The following is a 25,880-nucleotide window of genomic DNA, read 5'->3' as shown; positions in this document are numbered from 1 at the left end:
GTAACTAGTATGGGGTTTACCTTGACGTGGTAAGGCGGCATGTCAATTTTATGATAACTTTGTAACTAAAAAACCCATGTTTTTTTAAAAATATAAGCACTTGCGTAGATACTAAATTACTTATGAATCAGGGTACCAGGGAATGTGCATTGATCAATCCCCCCTCTTTTTTGTTTGCTTGTAGCTAATCTGGCTAAACCAGTTGAACTTCTATGGTATTTTTATATTTTTTCTTAGCCTTGGAGTGCTCCCACAACCTCTTTTTGTATTTTTGCCCATGAAAATCAGCCAGATATGATATTGTTATACAGTTTAAAATTCCCATCAGAGCGAGGGCTGCATCAGCTTGTTAATGAGGTCCTCATCCTGATTGCCTGCCTTTGCCGTCGTTGAGCTGTATTGATGGGCGAATAAATTCGCTTGGCAGAAATTCGCGACGAATTCCCGCGTTTTGCCGCTGGTGAATAAATTCACGAATCTCTGGCGAAATTCGCCAGTGAAAATTCTCCAGCGTCAATTTCCGATTTTCACAATTTTTCCGTGAAAACGTTGGAATTGCTCCATTTTTTCGTGAAAACTGTAGAATTTCACAATTTTTACGTGAAAACTTCAAATGTCAAGATTTTTCGTGAACTTTCCGGTTTCACGATTTTTCACGTACTTTTTGCCGGTCTGGTAAAATACCACCATAGCAGCTTTTCAAAGGGCATAGAACAATGTTTTATCAGCTGATAAATATCAACCACATATATTATATTTTATGCAGTGCAGTTTTGGACTCCAGTCCTTAAGAGGGATATAAATGAGCTGGAGAGAGTGCAGAGACTAAGTGCAACTAAACTGGTTAGAGGGATGGAAGACTTAAATTATGAGGGTAGACTGTCAAGGTTGGGGTTGTTTTCTCTGGAAAAAAGGCGCTTGCAAGGGGACATGATTACACTTTACAAGTACATTACAGGACATTATAGTCAAATAGCAGGGGACATTTTTAACCATAAAGTGGATCACCGTACCAGAGGCCACCCCTTTAGACTAGAGGAATAACTTTCATTTGAATTTTGAAGCAACGTAGGTGGTTCTTCACAGTGAGGTCAGTGAGGTTGTGGAATGCACTGCCGGGTGATGTTGTTATGGCTGATTCAGTTAATGCCTTTAAGAATGGCTTGGATGATTTTTTGGACAGACATAATATCAAAGGCTATTATGATACTAAGCTCTATAGTTAGTATAGGTATGGGTATATATAATTTATGTGAGGGTATAGAGGGGTGTGTGTATGGATGCTGGGTTTTCATTTGAAGGCGTTGAACTTGATGGCCTTTTTTTTAACCCAATTTATCTATTTATGTAACTATGTAACTATGTATGATGCATAAAAAATTGTTATATAATATTCACATAAATAAAATGATCATTAGCCTTTGAGCATTTGATTATTTATGCATCTGGCTGGTTTTAACGTGTTCAGAAGGCATCCCTAAAAAGCAGAGCTATATTTCACAGGCAAGTTGACTCTGATGTGATTGTAAAGTGATTAAGGCCTCTTGTCCATTGGTATTTTACTTTGATCCCAATCTGTACAGCCAGTGAGAATTACGCATATTTTTGTCCCATCCAACCAGTCACAAAAATTATTAAATACCCACTCCCGTATATGGAATCTCATGTAACTACATGAAGACTGATTCACCTCTGACCAGCTGGTTCCTAATCCTTTTTGGAAAATATCTTTCCATAAAAAACCAGATCCAATCATTTTGCATAAGGTTATTGTAGTTGCAGTTTTATGTTGATTTTTTGACAGCTGCAGTTGGAAATCCAACGCCTATGTAAAAAGGCCAAAGAATTTAGAGAACTTTTCCATACTGTAGGTCAGCTCATGATATACTGCACTTACAAACATTTCTCTCCCCCATTGTGCTGTCATTAACCTAATAATCTGAAGGGCTTGCAAACTGAAAATCATTTTTCCCCCCCAGGAGCCAACAAGAGCACTCTTTTGCTTTGATAGATGGTCCTTGCGTTATTACACAGCCTGTTGATTTCAAAAGCCACAAATGTTTATTTTTTCGCACCAACCGTGAAATTGCTCAGATTGAAGCCTTCTAGCCTTAACTAAAGTGTTGATAACCTACACATGGTTTTCATTCAGTCCTTGTATAGAGCTATTTCAATCTCCTCGTAACCCTTCTCCTGCCTAATTCTCCACCCCAGGAATATCTTAAATCTAAACAATCGAGAAGAATATTATGAATACTAAAGCAGTCCACTTTTGGAAAATGAAACCCTATGCATGAACAAACAGTGATGGAGAAAAATCTTGCAAGGGACACGTGCAACGTCTATATGATAGATTGTACAATATATAGAACAATGATTCATGCACATAAAGACTTCCAAGACTTTCTTGGACATATGATCATTTACAACAAAGATGTGAGTTAGCCATGAGTGTAACAAAGTCAGTAACCAGTCAGAAACACCATTCTTTGGCACCATCATTCTACATACTGTACACATATGATCACCCTACCTGATTAATGGGGAAAGTCAATTTGACTTTAATGTTGATGTCATGTGAAGGCTCACTGGCATATGCTGTACCCTCGTGTATCTCAGCATAGTCTATCTATCTGGTTCATTCCAACGTTGGCCTGAACAAACTACAAGTGGGAAATACTGCATACTTGCTGTCTCAGATGAGTTATAGTGGTACTCACCAGTTTCTGGTGAGGGTAGGGTTGCCACCTTTTTATAAAATTTGTACCAGCTGTTGTGGGGGCAGAAACAAAAGGGGTGGGTCGTGACAAAAAAGGGGCAGGCCCTGACACAAAGGGGCAGAGCCACATCGCAACGATGGCCAGGAGGAAAAAAAGTTGTTTCCAGCAGATTGGGGGCAGGCCAATGGGTTTTGTTTAGGGTATTACAAATTTACAGGCAACTACATTGCCGGTAAAGTTGTAATACCGGCCCACGCCTTGGCAGGTGTTTTACCAGCTAGGTCGGCAAAATACCATCCGGGTGGTGACCCTAGGTGAGGGCTCCCCAAAGGGCACTTCTATATCTTTAGAACAACAATTGACAAAGTAAACCCTGCAAATATTGACACACACCTTTCTAAGTGATGCATTAGTGCCATACCCAGGACACGACTTGGGGTTGGCACTTTGTTTCATGGAAATAACTAGAGCTGGTGCAGCCCACAAATAAGCAGAGCAATTCACATTGCATCCAGAGAGAATTATAGCTTCCAGTGCTTAGTGGAGTGTTAGAGCTTCATATTCAGACCAGTTTAGCTCCAAAAATATATTGATTCTGGCAAAACAAAACCAGCATAAAAAGCTAAGCACAACTTCTATTACTGGGAAAAACTACTATAAATTCAACAGGTTCCGGACCACTCTGGCAAGTCACTTTAAAGGGCTATTTGGTTCAGATCCCCGATTTCCGAACTCCATAGGTGGTCAGTATATGATTTTTGGAAATGTATTTGGACCATTGAGATTCCACATGGAGTTAAACAAAAAACACGCAGGTATTTTAAGCATCTCAGCAACACAGGAAGAGCAATACCAGTGTGTGATGTGGGCGACACATCTGATAGTGATACACTGTGCCAAGATATAAATACATTTTATTGTGCTAAAATATTTTAATGAGAAGACTGAACAAAACACATCTTGTGGTTTAAATCCTACTTCCTAAAACAGTCTCTTCTAATCCAGTGCAATCAAACTAACCATTGTACTTGACCCACTTTCGCCAGAACTAATAAGCACACTGGCCCTACAGTTCACAAACTGAGTACACATAACCTGCAATAGCTGCCGCCGTTCAGTGCCCTGAATTTCAAATCCCAAAGTTCAGGGCAATTTAACCATTTGTTCTCAGACTAAAATAAGTTTTTGCTGGTCCTATAATTCACAGAAAATATTGTCCTACAGAACCTAAACTGTGTATCATTTGCATACACTTGACTGAAAAAAATATACATGTTTAAGTTGAAGTTGGTTTGTGCATGGCGGAAGAAGAGTTGACAGATATCCGCAAAAGACTTAGATAACGGTCGGCTCATCAATCGGACAAGTTGGAAAATTTTGTTGAGTTGCCAGATGCAGGTAGAATTCTATTTTTCTGCCCCCCCCCTTATAAGCATTACAACCGAGGCTCCTCCCATCTCCACCCATAGACCAGACAGTCCCTCCCAGAATCTTTAAAGGCACGTCCAGAGCCCACCTGACCAGAGGGTGCTTTACTAGTTTGTGTATCAGATTCCCTAGGCAGTTGTAAGCTTCCTGGTGGCAGAGTGGGTTCCCCTTCCCCCCTTTCTTGTAAAGGTAGGGATTGGCAGGTGTAGTGGTGGGACTATTGAGTACTGTAGCGCTGTCCCAGATGCTCCTTGTTTCTACTGAGGCATGTTATGGAGATGACACTTAGGTTGCATGTGTCAGAAGTAATACAATTTTCCTTCCCTTCCCTTGTAATCTCATTATCTCCTGTGGAAGAGGGGTCTGTGCTGCAGTACCCCGCTGCTACTCCCACCATAGGAGGGGATTGGAAATGGCCTGGGACACCAGCTTGCCCAGCCTCCGTCAGGGATGCTGCGGCCATTCTTGTTGTGGGTCCCTGACGATTTGCCTGGGGAGGTGTGCGCTCAGTCTTCTTATCGGGAGCTACGCATTCCTCTGTGGGGATGCAGTGGCCTTCTTGGTTTAGGGGCGAGCTCTAGGGCACTGGTGGAAGTGCTCTCTTCAGTGTCGGTAGGTGACTGTGGATGGAGGGTTTTGCTCTGGCTGCCAATCTCTTCTATTGTTAAAGTCTCTCTTTTTGTCTTGTTTTAGCTTGTTAGGTTCTTCATGGGGGTCCTCCAGAATGCATGGGTTGTTTTAGTCCTAGCTAGCAGGCAAAACATTTTGCAGATCTTCTTGGAGATATTTCTGCAGTTCTGCTTCTGGATCTTGTCCCTGGGAATGAAGAAGAGAGCCAAAATGTTGATACCCAGTGTGGGGGATGATGCTTGGGGTGCAGCTGAGGATTTCTCTGAGGATGAATGTCTGTCCCCTGATTTACACTCTGATGCACTTTTGGACTCTGTTGAGGAGGCAGATAGTTCAAAAGATATTGTGATCTCTCCTTGATCACTCCACTTATCAAGGCTGTGAGGCAGACTCTAGGGTTAAAAGAGGATGGGGAGGGGTCTGTTACCCTAAAGGTTCTGCCGACCCTGCAAAAAATTGTCATGTTTTTCCTCTCTTCCAAGAGGTTTCTAAACTTATTAAAGCTAAGTGGCAGAAGGCTGCTAAGAAGGCCTCTTTTGTCTCTCAGGGGACAAGGTTTGTCAAGTTGTATCTGCTCAAGGATTCAGAGGTCAAGGATTGGGTTACTGCCCCTTCGGTAGATCTAGCAGTTATACACTAAGCAAAAAAGATTACCCTGCCAATTGACTAAAGTTCTGCCCTGAGAGGTCCCATGGACAGACGAGTGGAACTGGACCTCAGAAAGGGTTTTCTGGCGGCAGGGGCAGCATGTAAGCAACCAGTTGCTCTAGTTTCAGTGGCCAAAGCCATGTCCTTCTGGATAGATGGGATTGACAGAGCCCTTACTAAGGAAGTGGACAAGAAGGAGATTTCTTCTAGCCTATCAGAGCTCAGGTTTGCCACAGGTTTCATCTCTGAGGGTGCAGTAGATCTCACTTCGGCCTGTCCACCACTCCGAGAGTTTTCTCTAAACTTTTGGTCACACTGATTGCAGCCCTCAAGCTGGAGGGGACTTCCATTTGGTACTATCTGGATGACATCCTTCTGTCAGCAAGAGAAAGGGAGACTCTGTTCAGGCATCGGGATCGAGTTCTCAGCTTCCTAGTATACCATTGGTGGCTGATAAATTGGGAAAAAAGTAAATTGTCTCCATCCCAGTCCCTAACCTCAGCACAGAAACCATTGGACATAGCTGGGGCTGTGGCCAGTGGTGTTACCAGGCAAGGTCAAGGCATAATACGGTTTGGCTAATTCACTCTTCTGTTGCTATGAAAGCAAAGTGCAGAGGGTCACCCCAGAAGCATGTTTATCACCCAAAAATGTTGGTGACCCTTTGTATCACCCACTGATATCAACAGAAAAGTACCTTCAGACTTTTTTCTTTGTTTCTATTCAGAATCAGGAACATAAAGTACATTTAAAGGAGGTTTAAAAGTAGGAGAACTGCTAGGAGCAAAGTAGAAGCTTCATCTATAACAAGCACCTTTCAGTTCCCAAGTGTTAGTAATTCTACATTATATCTTATGGCAAATCAAAATCAAGGCAATTGTGAACAGGCTCAGATGGAGTCATGTATACCTTCTAAATGGCTTGGTTTTTTTTGTATCTATTTCTCCATAAAAGATCCCCTACTGGGTCATGTAATATGCCAAGAGAATAGCATTCAAATATTAATATAACTATATAGTGGCACAATGACAGGAAAAAACCCTAGGGGTTATCTTTGATTCTGCCCTGTCTTTCACTTCTCATATCCAAACAATAACTATATCATGTCACTTTTACTTAATACGTTCACTTTCCTTTGGGTTCCCAAGTGTTAGTGATTTTACAGTAATATCTTATGGTAAATCAATATCGAGGCAATTGTGAAGAGGATCCATTTGATGAAGTCATGTATCACTTCAATGAAATGACTTTGTTTTATTCTTTCTATGTGTCCATAAAAGATTCCCTATTGTGTCATGAAATCTGCTTAGGGAATGGCATTCAAATATTTATATAACTATATAGAGGCACAATGACTGGAAAAACCCTAGGGGATTTCTTTGATTCTGCTTTGTCATTCACTTCTTATAGCCAATCAATAATTAATCATATCACTTTTACTTAAGGAATATTTCTAAAATACCTTTATCACCCAAGATGCCACCAAAATTCTGATTCATTCTCTCATAGCAAAGCATGGATTGACTACTGTAAAAGCCAAGATCTTAGTGGCCGCTCTGGGTTATTGCTTCTGGGCAAACTTTGTGCCTTTTTTACATATGGGGGTTATTATGTTTTAGAATGGCTAATTCTAAGCAACCTTTATTTTTTTCTTATTTATAGTTTTTGAATTACTTGCCTTCTTCTTCTGACTCTTTCCAGCTTTCAAATGGGGGTCACTGACCCCATCTTAAAACAAATGCTCTGTAATGCTACAAATGTATAGTTATTGCTACTTTTTATTACAGTGTGCTCTGTTCAGGACCCTTTCTATTCATATTCGTATTTTTATCATCTATCTATCTATCTATCTATCTATCTATCTATCTATCATCTATCTATCATCTGTCTATCATCTGTCTATCATCTGTCTATCTATCCATCTTGCCTGGTTTTGTCACTATCCATGACAAAACCAGTACTAAGTTTACTGATAATCCGCTATCCCTTTGTGAGGAGCGTCCAATGGCACTCCTCCTCTGCACCGTTTGCAAGATGGCATCACCCAGGGAAAGAAGACGCCACGTCACGGCACAGTGATGTCATCACACCGGCACGTGATGTCAACGAGCAGCACAATGGTGCCAAATTCAAATCTTAAAAGCTGGCAAAAGATTTGAATCACTGCCTGTGTATAGGATCTTTTCTCTACATTCCTGGGTGTGCTAATTCTGCTATTTTTGGACTGTTTCCTGATCTTGACCTCAGCTTTCATTCTGACCACGAATCTTGCTGCCTGTATTGACCCTCTGCCTGGATAAAGACAAACACAAACTTTGTTTAACCCTTCGGATACCTCGCTTGGACTTTGCTACCCGTTTGGCTTCCTCCTTGGTCCTGACGTCCATATCTGAGCCGGTAGGTCTTGGCACCCTTACTATTTGTTAGAACATTGCCATACAATACCTCTCAGGAGTTGAATTATGAAACAAGAGACACAATAGACCATGCCCGCATTTTATCCAAACCACTCCCCAAACGCTCACTTGAGGATCTATGCTACACTCTATTATTAAATAATAAGCACCTGAATCAAACAATAGCATTTGGAGGCCGGCAGGAGTAGACACCATGATCACTTACTTATGAGGGTGGCCGTCTCTGAGCATGTGATGCTATTTGCTTATGTCATAATTACTACTAGATAGCTAAAAACACAAAATTAATTTAATTAATAACAAGCGTGAGTGCCTTATTTTAATTTAAACTACAAGCCTGAGGAACATGTCCCGTCGGATCAGATTGAAAGATGGCCACTAAATTATATAAGTGGTCAGAGTCCTTCAAGTAAACACAATATTTTCTTCACTAAGAGGGGAATCTGCGTTTGCAGAAGATTCAAAAGGCATTTCTGTTCATGAGTGGAAAAATGATAAATCCAGAAGACATATTGTGGTGCGGTTGTGGCATATATTGTCTTCGGGACATATTTTCCATTGATGGAATAAGGATTCTAAAGCCAAGTCTGGCCAGTAGGATTAGGGGCACTGCTTCAGAAATACCAGCACAAAGCCCTCACAAGCAACTCTACTTAACCCTTTGATGCATAGAACATATAATATAGCCATCTCCTTAATGATGAGAGACAAGTTCCTAAATAGATACATTGTTCACTCGAACTCTGCAAGCTTTCCTATGTTTTATTTACAGACGTTATTAGCTTGGAACGTTTGTAAAAACAGCTGTAGGGATCAGCAACAAACCCCTTAAGTATCTCTTAGGTAACAGAATAGAATCCTAAAAGCGTGAATAAGTTGCTAGAGTCACTAGCAGAAGCAGAATACTCCCATAAAGTACTATCTTTAAAAGGACATTGGACTGGAAAATGCAAAGACAACTCCACTAAGCAAGTCATGTGACTGATTCAACTACAGATTTATCAAAATTTGAAAAACGCTGCGAAAAAAAACGACTGCAAATATACTCAAAAAGATTTTCGGAACCAGGAAGAGTCAGAAATTATTAAAGAAAAAACTGTGAAAAGTCACCAGAAAAAAACTTTCAAACAAAAAGCCGTCGAGGTTCACTAAGGGTCATATTTATCAAGGGTCGAAGTGAAATCGAGGGAATTTTCGAAGTTAAAAAATTTGAAGTAACTTTTGGATACTTCGACCATCGAATAGGCAACTACGACTTCAACTTCAATTCGAAGTAAAATCGTTCGACTAACTATTCGACCATTCGATAATCGAAGTACTGTCTCTTTAAAAAAACTTCGACTTCAATACTTCGCCAACTTAAACCTTCCAAAGTGCTATGTTAACCTTTGGCGACCTTCCAGAGCATATTTCTAAGTTTTTTGTATTCGAAGGAAAATCATACAATTTGAAGTACGATCGACTTCGAATTTCGTAGTATTCAATTCGATGGTCAAATTTCTAAGTATTTTCCACTTTGAAAATCGACCCTTGATAAATCTGCCCCTAAAAGTCAATGGGAATTGTCTCTAACAACTTTATTATTTATTTTCTCAGTTCATTAAAACATTAAAAATTTTTAGCTTAATCGAAAATGAATGGAACAATGTGATTCCTGCTGGCGTTTCGAGAAAAAAAGTTACTCGAGTTTTGACGGTTCTTTTTGGTCCATGCAAAAAGGCCTCTTAATTTAGTATACCTGGAGGGTGTTACCTGAAGGTGGGAGAATTTGAGCCTGTCATTGGGTGGGAAGTGCCCTAAAATGTCAAGAGTTTTTTAATCAGGAATGTTGGAAGGTATGATTGTTAGCACTTTACTTTTTAGAGCCCTTAAAAATGGTTTTAACAGTAATGGAAAATTTATTATAACTAATACTTGCTCATAACAAACAAAAATGTGCTAAAACTTGAATAGTGTAAAACGATAACACACTTTTAAATGGATATTATAGCTTCTTTCTTGGTTTTACTATGGCTTTTTCTAATGGAAATTACATCTATTTTAATGTTACATTATCTGCAGGTATTAAAGGTTTAGCTTGCAGCTAGCTTATATATCACTACTCCCCATTGTCTTCTAATTCCATGAATAGAAGAGAGAAGCTTGCATGGAAAGATGTCATTGAGTTCATAAACTGGATTGCAAATGGCACGCTCCATAGCAGGGACAACTATGTAGGTTTTTCAATAGCATGTGCAGAGAAAAAATTGAGGGCCCTATAGATATTTTTTCTTTATTTTCATTTATTTAATTGGCCAACTACCACTCAATTTACAGCGATAAACGTCTGCCTCTGAGTGACTCAGCTAAGACAACAGCTGCGAGAAAGGAACTATTGTTGAAAAAATAAATCCTCTGACTAATTTTGAATGCCATTTGTTGATAGTGTCTACAAATGACTGTGTTTATCAACATTTCGGATTTAATATTTCCCCCACTACCCCAGGCCAGATGTTACATCGGTGATGTCAACCATACTTTTTACAATGTTTGCATAAAGAGTCATATGCTGTTTTATCTACAATATTAATTGCTTCATGAACCGTATTACCATGGTCTGGCCCAGGGAGTATTTATCATTTGCCATTTGGGATTATACGATTTTTACAAAAGTGGGGTAGATGAGCAGAGCAAGGCTCAAGTTTTGAATTTAATGATAATGAGTTCTATCATGTCTGCAGGTACAAAGACACAGATCAATAAAAGAATATTTACTTTTGTCTGAACAAAAATATTTATTAGGGAATAGCACTATGGTAATAAAGGTGTTTAGAAGGTACACTGGCATAACAATAGATAATAGATAGGCAGGTAATACAATTTATCCAGGTTCTAATCTCTGTAATACTTTATAATATATTGGGACAAATAACATATGCAATGTCAATAAAGCTGTTGTTCACATTTAAATTAACTTTTAGTATGATGTAGAGGGTGATATTTTGAGACAATTTGCAATTGGGGTTCATTTTTTATTATTTGCGGTTTTGAGATAATTTTGCTTTTAATCCAGCAGCTCTCCAGTTTACAACTTCAGCAAGCTGGTTGCTAGGGTCCAAATTACCATAGCAAGCATTCATTGGTTTAAATAAGAGACTGGAATACGAATAGGAGAGGGCCTGAATCGAAGAGGAGTAATGAAAAGTAGCAATAACAAAATAATTGTAGCACTTGATTTTTCGATGGGTCCAGTGACTACCATTTGAAAGTTGGAAAGAGTCAGATGTAAGGAAACAACAAAGGCCAACTGGAAAGTTGATTAGAATTAGCCATTCTTTAACATACTAAAAGTTAACTTAAACGTGAACCACCCGATTAACATTCAACAGTCTTTTTTCTGCAAAAGAAGTGATTTGAGAACAATTATTCAGCTGCCCATGTGATGTCACAGAAGAACAGAAATGGAACATTGACAACTTGTCAGACAGCCTTTGAAATAAATTTATCCAAATTTCAAACAATCCAGTACCTTTTATTTGTTAAACCTGGGCAGATATGGGATGGTGCATGCCATGAATCAGATTCAGCAGGACCAAGCCAGGATCTGACTAAGGAGTTAGCACCACACCTAATAATGTTCTGGGAGAGACATCATTCACTAAATGTGCCGTACTCTTGTATACAAGTCCAAGGGCAATTCCCATAAGCAGTTATGAGCCCAGCCTGTAAAACATACAGAACTGTATGTTAAAGGGTTGGTTCATTTATAAGCATGTTACAAAATAGCTCATTCAAAGTTACTTTTCAATAGGACTTCATTTTTTCTTTTTTATAGCTTTGGAATTATTTGCCTTTTTCATGTGATTCTTTCCAGCTTTCAAATGGGGGTCACTGACCCCATCTAAAAAACAAATGCTCTGTAAGGCTACACATGTATTGTTATTGCTACTTTTTATTACTTATTATTCATATTCAGGCCCTCTCCACTCCATATTCTAGTTTTTTATTCAAATAAATGCACGGTTGCGTATGTTGACCCTAGCAACCAGATATATTATAAAATGAAAACCAATTTCGAATTGCCTTAGAATATCATTCTCTGCGACAAACTAAACGTTAATTTAAAAATGAACATCCACTTTAATGCAACAGAGCAGTATTGCACCTTGCTTTCTAAAAGAAGATTCCTGTGTTGCTGAGAAAATGGAGAAATATTTTTTGCCCAGGTTGGTGATTGCTATATAGGTCACACTCATTATGGAGGTAACAGTCTGTTCAGTCCCCAGGGGCCCCCTTCCGACCCCCAAATTCTCACCGACTCCTGTGCGAACTCAGCAAACGATGTGGCGGCACAGGTACCAGAGTTTCGGTGGAAGCTGGTCTGGGCCCATGAGGGCTGGGGCCCACCAGGTTTTTCCAGGTGTCCCACCGGCCCAGTCCGACCCTGAGTATGTTGCCCCAGCCAAGTACAGTCTACATCCTAGATAGTAAGCAAATATCTGGTTGATTGATAAAGGATATCTGAAGAAAACCAATATTTTCTAGAATTATTTTAATCTGCAAAACAGGCTCCTTGCTGGTGCAAATGTCTTCTTCTTTGCTAATGCTCAACCAGAAAACTGCTATCTTTTCACGCTGTCAGTGATTGGTTCGTGCTGAGCAAAGTGCTAACTTCAGCTTTTTAGACTGATAAAAATAAACTGCCAGGGGAACCGACTCCCTATGAATTACAGCTGCGTATCTGCAAATCCTTGATAGTCCAACAGGTTAGACCGGCTGCATAGTCTGCAAATAAAAGCCTGAACTTTGACAAAGTTGTCAATGTCACATTTCCAGGAAGCATCATGAATGATTTCCACCAACTCAATCCTATCCAGGACACTGGGTTGGAACCAGACTGTTTTTTGAGTTTGAGATAATATTTTACAGGCACTTCACTTGGAGGTTTGTGAAGGGTCTTATAAGTTCATCCAACCTTTGCCCTACCATAGACAAACAAAAATGATCACAGAAGTATCTCTTTATATGAAGGGACTAATTTATTAAACTTTGGTAACACATTACTTATTACTTGTTAAGTGCCAGTTGAAAAATAATTGTCTAAATACTTTCTCCCTGCATGAGATTGGCAGCAAAGAGCAAGGATTTGGACAGATGAATCAGCCAACATGTTCTGACAAACTGACACTGGTATCTGCTTTGATAAATGTGTATACTCATTAAAAACTTTCCCAACTGTCAGGAAACCTTTGATAAATCATAAAATATGTATTGGTGCCAGGCCTGGACAGGCAATCTGCAGGTTCTGGCAAATGCCAGAGGGGCTGCTATAAGGTGCCATAGAAAGCCAGTATTTAGTGGGCTGGTGGGGACTGTTTGGGCGTCTGTGTGGGCTGATTGGGCCTCTGTGTACCTGAAGTGTCAGGGCCTATTTTGATTCTCAGTCCAGGCCTGATTGGTGCCCAAAGCAATAGCCTGCACTGCATCTCCCTAACCAGTCGCTACCCCTCCATTCCAATTACACCTGTCTTTTGTTCACTTCCTCACTCCCCCACCAGTTGCTCACTACCCCCTTTACCTGTTGGTCAATCAGATCCTGCTCTGACCTGCCCCCAGACCCCACAACTGCACAATAAGTAGGTGCCTCTCCTGTCTACCCCTAGTTCTGAAACTGTCATTAAACTTCATAGAGCTGTTTCTATTTGGCTAAAGAAGTGTCATGAAGAATGTTATAACGGTTGCAAAAATGTGCTCAAAGAATAATAGTAAAATACACTTTTTGCAATGTTCTTGCTTGCAAAGAGCAGAGGTTTTTTTATTATTTACCTTGTGATATCAATAGTATGATAGTGTCACTATACCTTTAATAAGATAATCTCTCATTTATATTTTGCCCCCTGCAGTCCCTGTTACTAAAGTGAGTTGGTCGCTGACACATTTATTGCCCAAATCTGTTGGGACTTGCCCATGGGTGTGAGCTACAAGTCCTGATTGGCTGAGGACAAATGTAAACTGTGTGAAAGTCTATTTAGAATGTAAGCCATGCGCCCCAGCACTCAATATCAACTTCAAACAGGGACTGGAGCTGTGTTTTTGAGCGACTAAGGGTCAGTAGCAACAGGGATTGTGGGTAAACTGGGGGCATAATAGAAATGTGAAATTAGGGCAGGGTAGTATATTAAAGGCATAGTAACATAGGAACAGTTCCTACTAACTGTACTAATAACACTATCCCTTGTATATTGTTTATCACTGGTCTTCCTCAAACTGCAGCATATCCAGCTTACATTGGCAATGTCATTGTGCCCAAACAATCATGGTGACAATTGGGGTGCCCAGAGCTGCACTGGCTACTTATTATATAAGCTGAAGCGCTGTTAATCATGGGAGGTCTGACGTTTGCCTGCCCCATGGAAGTATAAATTGTATAAATCAGTTTATGTCCAATTTTAGAAATAGAATGAGAAAAACATGGAGCTGCAAAAACATCATGAAAAATGATACAGCAGTATTTTAGCCTGTGTTAAAAAAAATCGAAAAGTGAAGATACGAGGTAGGAGTATCCCTTTAACAGCATGACAAAAGTAAAAACAACTACTCCTGGCAGACTTTCCTAATTCCCAGCAGCAAATATTGTTGCATAACTTGTTAACTTTGCTATCTAATGTTTTTCTCAATTCTGCCAACCAAAATCTGCTGTTTTGCTGCTCATACAGAATCAACTTCTGCAGCCAAAGGGATATTTGCAAATGCACTTCCCATGGGTTATATTAGATAACTAGAAGACAGAGTAAAGTTCTCTTATACGGCGCTGCAGAATATGTTGGTGATTTATAAGACTGCTCAAGGATTTTTTTTTTAATACATTTTTTAAAATATCAATTAAAAAAAAAAAAAAAAACTCAGCAAATTCTGCGGATTGCATGCTGTATCTGTGACAAACCCAAGGTGTTCTGCGGCAGCTGCTATTGTTTACATTTTACAGGCTGTGTTGTCCTAAACAAATGAGCAATTCTTTCCTGCCCAGATATGCAGGGAAGTAAGGCAGCTGCCTAATACACATCTGGCCACAAATGTATTTTTCCAGGAAAAGAAGATCCAAGCAATTAATGATACCTTCCAACGTCCAACTTGTCCCCAAGCAAGAATCCTGCCTTTCCAGCCCTGCCAGAAAGATTATATAATACAATATATGCAATGCATTATCCAATAAATTATCAGCTATTTTTCCTGTATGCAAATCCCATATACAAATGTATTCTTATATACACCAATAATAAACACAGAGGAACAAAATATGAGCAAGCTGCTGAACGGATCTCTTTAACCCATTCCACATAGCTGGAAACTATTGATAATGCTGATATACTGCAATTATCGCATTATGCTAGTAAGTGTTCTTGTCCGATGATCTACTCTGCTGTTCTGGACAGGTGTATTGAGAAGTAGGGCATCTAAACTGTGGATTAGTAATGTTAAAAGTTTCTGTATCAGGGTATCGCTAACACCACTGACTGTATGATATGCAGGAAGATAAATAAATAGATTTCCGTCTCATCTGCCTCCTTTGCAATCTATTATATGATTGGCTGGCAAGGTTCAGCCAATCGGATCAATGAAATGTCAAATAAGCAGGCCATTTTTTATAATTCGGTCTCTAATGTACTTGTTGACAGGGCCCTCTACCCAGGTGACCAATGGGTTAATAATTGAGGCCCCCTGACACCTGATATTATTTAAGAAATCATCCCCTTCCCGGCATTATTTTCAGCCACAAATACAAACTCTTCATTGGGTAACAGCCCCTTTAATTATACTGTATTACTTTTGTTTTCCATTCAAAGTCATTGTGCAAGTTCCTTCAGAAAACGTTTTTGTTTTTTTTAAAATGAGGCTCGAGAGGAAGTTGCCTTGCACGCAAACCTGTGTACAGAATTTAAAAGAAACCCACAAGCCATGAGAAAATCAAAATGATTTGCCCAGTGGAAGTGCTCATTTGAGCAATCAGTCTTCTGCCATTAATAAAATGTTTGCTCACCCAAATTCTAATTATTGGCCATAAATGAGACTCACTAAAATCCCACCGCCATTGGTAGCTCTGGGTAGGTTTGCTACTACTACTACTTCAGTGGGGGACCACCGTCTCTCCAGCTCTGGTACAAACTAATTAGCTGAAAGAAGGAGGAAAGAAATCATTAAGTGAAGTAACAGGCAAAGATTTGCCCAATTATACACAGACTGAAAGGGATCTGCGAATAACCAGCCTGTGAAAATGGCCAAACCCCTGAGCACTTTTACTAAGAAACACTGTTTTCTTCCAAGTCTAAAATTAGGAAAAGAAAATGACAAACAGAATGTGGTAATTCGGTAATTAGGAGACAATCGGGGGCTGGAAAATATGGTAGGCAATTAAAGACCCAATTTTAAAGTTTTCTTTGAGTAGCTGCTACATTTGTTCTTCTGAATTGTTAAAGGGGAAGGCAAGCCACATGAAAAACGAAGGAAGAATGCAGCCCCCCCAGCGCATTTTTTTTAATGAGACATTTAAAAGGCACTGAGTATCTTGTAAAAAGAGAGGGAAGAATGGATGGGAAGAATTACAGGGTAATACTATAAGGGAACCTGTTTCAGTCTTATTAAAATCCACCTTTCCAGGACAATGATCACAAAGACAAGGCAAACTTAACATTAGAGTGGCTCAAAAATAAGAGAATTGATCAAGGGTCTGAACCGTTTTGTAGGTTTCCTACTGTAGGACCATTTCCCAAACGTCCTGTCATTTATTTGAATTCAAAATATGGTCATTAGAAAGTGACATGCACATTCTATTTAAGTAAATGACAGCCATATTCAGCCTGTGTGCCATTGGAATAGTGGTAGTGCCATGGGGTCTGATTTTCGGCTGCATATAAACTCAGGCTGAGAATGGGCCGATCCACTAGCCTCTGTTCATTCCTTTACTTGCACTGTGCTGACCTCCGCACAAACATACAGAGTGTATTTGAGAGCAAAATCGCATACTGACACCAAAATCCACTCCATGTGTCTGCACCCAGGCCAAGACTCTGACTCAGCCCCATGTGGCACTAGCCTTGTTGTTTTGTTTGCCTTGCTAAGTTTTCTTATCTCAGTGACTCTGCTAATGTAACCTGCTAAAGGAGTACTAAATAAATCTATATTATAACAAGGAGAACTAAAGTTTAACTAAAGAAGTAGGCTAGAAATGTTGTACATTATGTTTTGGGCTTCTGTATCAACCCAAGGCAGCCACAGCCTTTTAGCAGGCAATATCTGTGTCTCTGAATGTGCCCTTGTAACTCCCCATCCTCTTTTAGGCTGATAAGACTGATTAGACTGAGCAGGTAAGCGTCGGACACTTTCCAAGATGGTGACCGATGTGACAAGTTTGATGTTCTGGATTGCTGCTATTGAGAAGCTGATGCAATAAATTCAGTATATAAAATATGCCATTTTTAGCCACATTCATTTTTTAGGTTTAGTTCTCCTTTAAAGGTACTAAAAATGGCAGTTAGTGTAGAGATTTACTTAGAATCCATCAAAATAACCTTTTACTTTTTTTTTTTTTTTTTTACCAATCAGGAAATATCCCATATGGTGCCCCAGATTTAATGAAATGAAACTAGTTGGCAAGTGCTAGTGCTGTCTTCTTTATGCAGAGGGAGCCAATCGGAAGTGAGTATATGGCACCTAAGCATAACATCACTCTTAAGCGTGTTTGGGGATGTCTTTGATCATCTAATATTCTTTCATTTTGCTGCTTTTGAAAATGCAGCAGCCAACCAGAGCATTCAAAATGAGCTATTTAACAGCATTCCCTTACAATTCTAAGACACTTGAAACTAGAAATGCCCCAAAATAAAGGCATGTTTGCAAGATATGGGTTAGGATATGGTACAAAACAGGCCCAATTATGTGCGCTAACAAAAGCAGCCTCTGTTCCTCTAATTACACAACATTGACAAGTCTATAAAATAATCGACATAACTGATTTAACAGCATCGTTTGCTTTCATCAGGTTTACATAAAGTAAAATGGGCCAAGCAGAAATTCTAAGGTTACTCACATAATTATATATTCCTGCACAAGGAGCGGTATTCTTTGCTTCCCAGACTTGCATTCACAAGCTTTGTGCTGATCATAATGTATTTGTTGTGATGTATGAATAACTGATGTGTCATATATTGTGTAGATTAACTGTACCCTTACTAATTCTTTTAGCTGCAATTATAGTCCTTTCCCCTCTGGCACCAAAAGGCTTAAAGTCCTTCTGCACTCAAAAACACCTTCAAGATAACACAGGCAATGCCAATAGAGAATGTTTGACATTTTTGGGGATTAGTAGCAGTAAGTTCTAATATGCCATCAAATCCACTTTGTTTAATACAGGCTATAAATTGCTAAGGCATTAACAATCCATCTGTCTTCATTATCTTACACTAGTGAAACACACTTACTACTTACTTACTACTGAATAAGACTATTTGTAATTTTAAAATGCCTGCACCTATAATGCACCTTGAGCATAAACTTATTTTATATTTATATTGTATGTAACCGTACTGAACTCTGACATTTTAAACGCAGTGCAGTATTTTGGCAAGATGTACTGTATGTAGTGTTTTTTGGCAGGATAGATCCATAAGGAACAACAGGCCATGCAATTATTTACCAACCCAACTCCCAGGGTGTAGGATCCATGTTCTTTTGCTTACTGCATTTTTTACAAATGGGTCGCCCTCGCCCACAGCCATAACCTATTCATGACATTTCATGATGAGTTATGCATTGTGATATCTTTCTTTTGGCACTAATATTGTACTGACGTCATATATGCTGCGGTGCTGGGTTACTTAATTAAGTTGCTATTCCTTGTATATTAACCCTCTTGCCTGACAGATTAAATAAGGCAGTGAGTAACCAGTTACTAAGTGCCTTCTGGGATGTTACCAGTCATATTAAAAGGAAGCTCCACCCAAAAACAGTTTATTCTATAATGAAAGAAACTGCATTCTAAGCACCTTTCCATGATGCCTTAATTATAAATGTCAATTTTTCAAGTGACTTGTGTATGCATGTATATATACAAATATAAATATATACATACACGTACTCTATACACATTGAACTTTGCATGTGATTAAATAATTTGATTTATTCGATAACCTTTTTCGTATATATATATATATATATATATATATATATATATATATATATATATATATATATATATATATATATATATATATATAGGTGAATCTCAACAAAATGAATATCCCGGTGTTGCTGGTTCTTTTCTGGAAAGTATATATATATATATATATATATATATATATATATATATATATATATATATATATATATATATATACACACACACATACATACATAGTATATATATATATATATATATATATATATATATATATATATATATATATATATATATATATATATATATATATAAAAATATATATATATATATATATATATAATTTGGGTGGAGTTCCATTTCTCTTGTCCTGATGCAACTTTGGAAAAGCACCTGCTTGCCTATGGCTGAAGCAACTCTGTAATAACTCACTGGGTCCCTACATTATCTAGGTTATTTAAGGGATAATGTAATAGTAGGTACAGCTCTGGTTCTACTAACAAATGCATTGATTGGAATAAAAGACTGCAATATGAATAGGAAAGGGCCTGAATGGAAATATGAGTAATAAAAAGTAGCGATAATAAATTTGTAGCCATACAGATCATTCGTTTTTGTAGATAGGGTCAGCGACCTGCATATGAAAGCTGGAAAGAGTCAGAAGTAGGCAAATTATTCAAAAAACTATAAAACAGAAAAAAATGAAGGCCAGTTGAAAAGTTGCTCAGAAGTAGCCATTCTATAGCATACTAAAAGTTAACATAAAGGTGAACCACTCCTTTAACAGTCGCCAAGATTTTAAAGGTATAATGTACTGGGTAAATTTGTCCTTCAAAAAGCCAGCACAATTTCCCAACAAAATTACTAATGTAAACTGTATGAGTACAGAAAAATTAAAGGGGATGTAAAAGCTACAAAATGAAAGAGGATTTAAAGGCTTATTTGTGCTTTAATAATAAGATAATAAGTACTAGTTTACAAATGCAAATAACCAAATTGAACAATATGGAAAATTCCTATATCCTCCTTTGAAGCTGCTTAAAAGATGAAAAAAATGTCAAGAATATATAATAAATTGTTATTGTTGTACTGCCATTGTTTCTATGCATGACTTCATCTGCTCGAATGTTGTCAAATAACATGCTTTCTGCATGCAAAAGTAATGTGACAATGTAGTCATACAGTACTAAACATCTGCAGCTATTAACCCAAAAGCTGGAGACGCCAGAGTAATCAATACTGAATTAATACTTGGAAGAGGCAACACGGGAACGTAAATGGGAAAACCAATGTGGCATAAAGTACATTACTTTAAAGTACTTTTAAAGTTCAGTAACAAACAGACTTGTGATAATGGATTTGTTTATATTAAAAAGCAGGGGAATTGAGGTGACCATTAACAAGTCCCACACTATGGATGACTAATGATTGGCTGAATTAAAAATACCTTTCTGGTATGAAGGGCGTTTGTGTTTAATTATAGTGCAATCAAATAATGACTATTGATCCAACTGCCATTTTTGCGGTAAGCAAGGATTCTTCTCTCCTCCCCAATTGAGGAGAAGGATATCTGTTGTGTAGGGCAATTTCATTTACATTTTTCTTTGACAATATAGAAGATGACCTTGTACTTGCTACAGGAACGAAGAAAACAGGTACCGGCACACAGGTGCGATTCAAGTAGGGGACTTGACCCTTACGTGTTTATTAAGTCACCTGACGAAGGGGGAGTTGCCCCCGAAACGTTGTGTCGACTTAATAAACACGTAAGGGTCAAGTCCCCTACTTGAATCGCACCTGTGTGCCGGTACCTGTTTTCTTCGTTCCTGTCGTATTGCGGAAGTGCCGACTTCCTAGGGTCTGAGCACCGGGTCTATTACTTCATAGGGCTCGGGTATGCACGTGAGTGTGTTTGCATATCTTGTACTTGCTAGGCATTCAATGAATTCAATAAACAAAACAGGTATGGGATCCATTATCCAGAAACCTGATGTCCGGAAAGCTCAGAATTACGGAAAGGCCGTCTCCCATAGACTCTATTTTATACAAATAATCCAAATTTTTAACAATGATTTCCTTTTTTCCCTATAATATTAAAACAGTAGCTTGTTCGTAATGCAAACTTATTGGAAGCAAAACCAGCCTATTGGGTTTATTTAATGTTTACATGATTTTCAAATACCTTATGGTATAAAGATCCAAATTATGGAAAGATCCGTTCTCCGGAAGACCCCAGGTCCCGAGCAGGTCTCATACCTGTTCAATTCTGAACGATATGTGCACCATCTTCACCGGACCAAGTGAAGATATTATCATTATCACTTATATAAGTGACAACATATTACGCGGGGCTGTACAATAAATGGATGTATATACTGAACATAAAGATTTACGCACAATAACGCAAAATAACCAATAAAAGATAAAGGCCTGTGATTAAAAGAATTTATTTTTAATATTCTGAATAATCGATTTGCTATTATCAGTTTCTGCTGGTTGGGTTGCTTTAATTCCACACTTACTCTTATAGTTAAGTATTTGGGAATAAGGGGAGTACTGGGAAAAACCCAGCAGCTAGAAACTCCAGTTTCCATAAGGGCATCATGTTAATAAATAAGGTGCTCTGAACACTATAGAGCTGTTGAACTTGTGTTTCACCTGATTTGACATGACAGGGATGTTTTTTTTACATTACTCAATAACTCAACCTTCATTCCCTTACTGTGAGGAGTCTTTCAAGTCCTTGAAGCTTTATTGTTCAGTGCCACAAGTCAAGATGCATATCCTTCTTTTATAGATGAACTGCTTTTTTATTTATATACAGCTAAATTCAAGTATGAATGACTTGGGGCTCTGTTTTTGCTGCATACACAGCGACAGAATGGCTTGAGTGGACATTTATGTTCGGGAAGAAACTTCAGCTATCCAAAATAAAAACAGAAATAGATTATTCTACAGGTATGTGATCCGTTATCTGGAAACACATTATCCAGAAAGCTCTGAATTACGGGAAGGCATACTTCCATAAACTCAATTTTAATGAAATAATTCACATTATTATAATTATTATTAGAGTCAAAACAATCCTAATGGGTTGATTTAATGTTTAAATTATTTTTAAGTAGACTTAGGGGCCCATTTATTAAACACATTTTTCTGGTTGAGTGTTTAAAGGAGAAAACTCAATTTTTGGAGATTTATTATACCCCAAAGCTGCTAAAAATCCAAATTCAAAAATACTCCACCTAAAACCTGTCAAGGTCACGTATAAATCAATTACAGGTGTCTCCTGACATTATGATCCACGCTGGGTTTCACCCAATAATCTGATAAATTCGAGTTTTCGTGGCGTCAATATGATAAAAGTCGAGTTTTCGTGGCGTCAATTTGATAAAGTCGAGTTTTGGGAGCAGAAATTGTACGATTCGAATTGACGCTCAATTTTGTCACAATGTTTTTTCACTCTGAAAACTCTCATAGATGAGAGTTAGTTCGACTGTGGTTTAATTTAAAACTGAGATTAATTTGAGTTTTAGTGAATACCCCCTATATGTACGGAGATCCAAATTATGGAAAGCTCCCTTTACCAAAAAAAACCCAGGTCCCAAGCATTCTGTATAATAGCTCCCAGACCAGTACTAGAAATCAAAGAAACCAAAATGTCAAAATATAGGTGTGTCTCTGTTGTATACTGCTGCCCAATATTACATTTTTTTAATGGATACACTTTTAGTAAATAGAACTCTAATGCCACTGTTACGGCACCGTGCTCAGGGCTGTGCATATCCCACCTCTACTAGAGTAGACCATAATTACCAGGATTCCATACCAACTGGGAGAAGATCTGACCTTGAGTTTTAGGAATAAAGCTGGTTGCAAATAGTAAAATAAGCTCATTTGGTGAGTTTGCATGTATGGGCAGATATAATTATTTGGCACCATGATTGATCACAGGATGGGCCAGTAAAGGCCAATCCTGGAGAGGACAAATCCATAATCTAAGGCGGATTTTCCACCCAGCTGAATTATTATCTGGCCAGACCTCAACCAGATTTCAGTTGAGGTGGTTGTTGTATGGGGAGTGGCTGAGGGTGTTCTTAACATGCAAGCCAGAGCAAAGCACAAATAGAACTGTAGAACACACTTGTGGACTCTTCTTGATATTCGCTCACCATGGCAAAGTGCACAGAATGCTGGGAAACAAGCAAAAATAAAGGGCCACAGAACACCAGTCCTAAACAAGACATTTTCCTTGTTGACTGCAAAATGAAAATAATTAAAGGAAGGGTTAATGCCTTTAAATAGAATATGAAATAATTGTTTGGAGCTGAATAATATCTGCATATTCCCTGTGGCAGCTGCAGTGAGAAACAATCTGGAATCCTGTCTAACATACCACAAAAATCCACCCACATGTGCAGAGGGAAAATTACCATCTTCTCAGACTCAGTGGGACAACTGTATTATCAGCGACCTTCCTATAAAGAAAACAAGTCTGGGTGCCAAGAGGAACAGCTTTGGGGCAGATGGTGCTACAATCACTCATTTCAGATGTTTCCAGCTCAAAGGCATGATCAGGAAAAGGCGACTACATATCAATATTTTTTTTAAATCATCCCACAAAAAGTTTGGTATAATACTGTAGCGTACAGACTGCAAATGCATGTGGAGGAACTGCCCCATATTTATCATCAGAAAAGTGAAAACTTCTCCCCAAAATAAATCCATATAGATTTCTTTCCTTAAATAGGCACGCCCCGGCCACAGTGGGGTGGTGGGAGGCTTTGCGAGACACAAGAAGTAACAATATAATGCAAGTTGCATACATATTGCACTATTTCTAACTGCTTGTTCTCACTTGTGTAAATGAGTAGGACCTACATCACTTCCACCTGTATCCAGATGAATCCATAATCGATCTGTATACAATCTGTGCAAACTTTAAAGGCTGTACATTATTACATTAATTAAATAAACGAGACAGGTGAATATTTTATGTTGTGACAATCATAATTTCCCTGACAGCAGCAAAAAATAGGACTTTGTAGCTGCCTTTCAGCATGCCTGAATGTTTCACTGCAGGAAAAAAATTAACTATTAATAGTTACAGATATGTACAGGTATAGGATCAGTTATCAGGAAACCTGCTATACAGAAAGTTCCAAATTACAGAAAGCCCATCTCACATGGACATGGACATTTGAATCAAATAATTAACATTTTTAAAATTAAATTCCCTTTTTTCTGTAATAATAAAACAGTAGTTTGTACTTGATCCCAACTAAGATTTTGCTGGCAAAACAAACCTACTTGGTTTAATCAAGGTTTAAATGATTTATTTTAGTAGACTTAAGGTATGGAGATCAGACTTATCCTGAAAACAAAAACTAAGGGCAAAAACAAATTTTTCGTCTGAAAAAGAAAAAAGAATTTTTCTAGATTTTTTATAATCCAATGCTGCAAAAAGCCCAAATACGAAAATCCGCCATCTCAGACCTGTCAAGATAATATATGAGTCAATGGGAGATGGCCCTATCCCAATTGGAAGTTGTTCTGGGTTTAGACAGATAATAATCTGAGAAAAACCCGAAAAAATTTAGCTAATCGGTAAAAAAAAGTACAATTTGGGTTTATATATATATATATATATATATATGGGACCTATTATCCAGAATGCTCAGGACCTGGAGGTTTCTGGATCTGTCCGTAATGTTGTTTCTTCATCAGGGCCATATTTACATAGTGGGCGCCCCTAGGCCTGCTGTCTTTCGTCGTCCCATCCCCTCCCCTTTATTACTGAAAATTTTTGGAGCAATGGGGAAGTTTAAAAAAATATTAAAATATTATAAATCATTTTTATAAATTTGGATTATTTGTAGTCTATGGGAGACTGCCTTTCCATAATTTGGAGCATTCCGGATAACGGGTTTCCGGATAACTGATCCCATACCTGTACATATATATATATATATATATATATATATATATATATATATATATATATGTATATATATATATATATATATTGTAAAGCAGAATTTGGACATGGCATCTGCTCTAAAGAGCTCTGAGCTGACAGGTCAACAAAGTTAACTGGTTGAAACCATCCTGTACCATACTGATTAACTGTGACCGTCTGTCGTGAGCTTACAATACCCAGAACCCAGTCTGCATTAATGTATGACCTCTGCCCCCTCACCTTAGTTAACGCTGTCACAGGTAATGACCCTGTCTCCTGTTTGCCAACCAACAGGACAGCACAATACAAATAAGTATTTGGACATATCAGCCCACAGTCCCTGTGCAGAAAAAGGAACAGTTAAATAAACTGCTTTACGCAACCTGATATTCTATTCCTTCTCCCGCCCTTTTGTTCTTTCCATCTATAGGCTGTGAACAAGTGACACCACGTCTGAAACCTTCCATTAAAGTCAGACAAATTTGCTGGCTAAACTTCCACTTCAATGACGATTTGACATCTGATTCGGTCTTTAAGGAAAAACATTATAGCAGAAAATCCTTCGCCTTCCATTGCAAATTTTCCATAAATCCCTATAATCTCCTTTCTCGGAATGTTCATTTGTTTTAGGAACTAAATTACATAGGAAAGGTCTGGCTCAGGCAGAACCCTGCGCTCAGTAGTGGTTCTACATTTGTGAGTTATTACAAAATGGAAATTGCCCCACTAATCCGTGTCAATATTTGCATGAAAGTTGGAAACCCTATACATTCAGCTTCTATCTGGGCGCGATTTAAAGGAGCCTTTAACTAAATTGCTCATGTCCAAGATAATGTGTACTATTTCCAGTTATATATGATGAATTCTCTGTGTTAACATTTCCGGTTTGTGGTATTGACTGGGGGAATAAATTTAGCTCGACCTTATGA

The 25,880-nt window shown here is 38.3% G+C and overlaps 1 protein-coding gene across 1 annotated transcript in view; it reads right to left on the bottom strand.

Annotated features, from left to right (window-relative positions):
- Positions 1-25,880, bottom strand: part of slc16a2.L (solute carrier family 16, member 2 (thyroid hormone transporter) L homeolog) — a 106,279-nt gene that overhangs the window by 15,240 nt on the left and 65,159 nt on the right. The gene's annotated exons all lie outside the window — the stretch shown is intronic.

This window comes from Xenopus laevis, chromosome 8L (genome assembly GCF_017654675.1).
Source record: "Xenopus laevis strain J_2021 chromosome 8L, Xenopus_laevis_v10.1, whole genome shotgun sequence".
In the NCBI taxonomy this organism is placed as follows: domain Eukaryota; kingdom Metazoa; phylum Chordata; class Amphibia; order Anura; family Pipidae; genus Xenopus; species Xenopus laevis.
The sequence above is the reverse complement of the archived record's forward strand: the minus strand, read 5'-3'. Positions and strand labels throughout refer to the sequence as shown.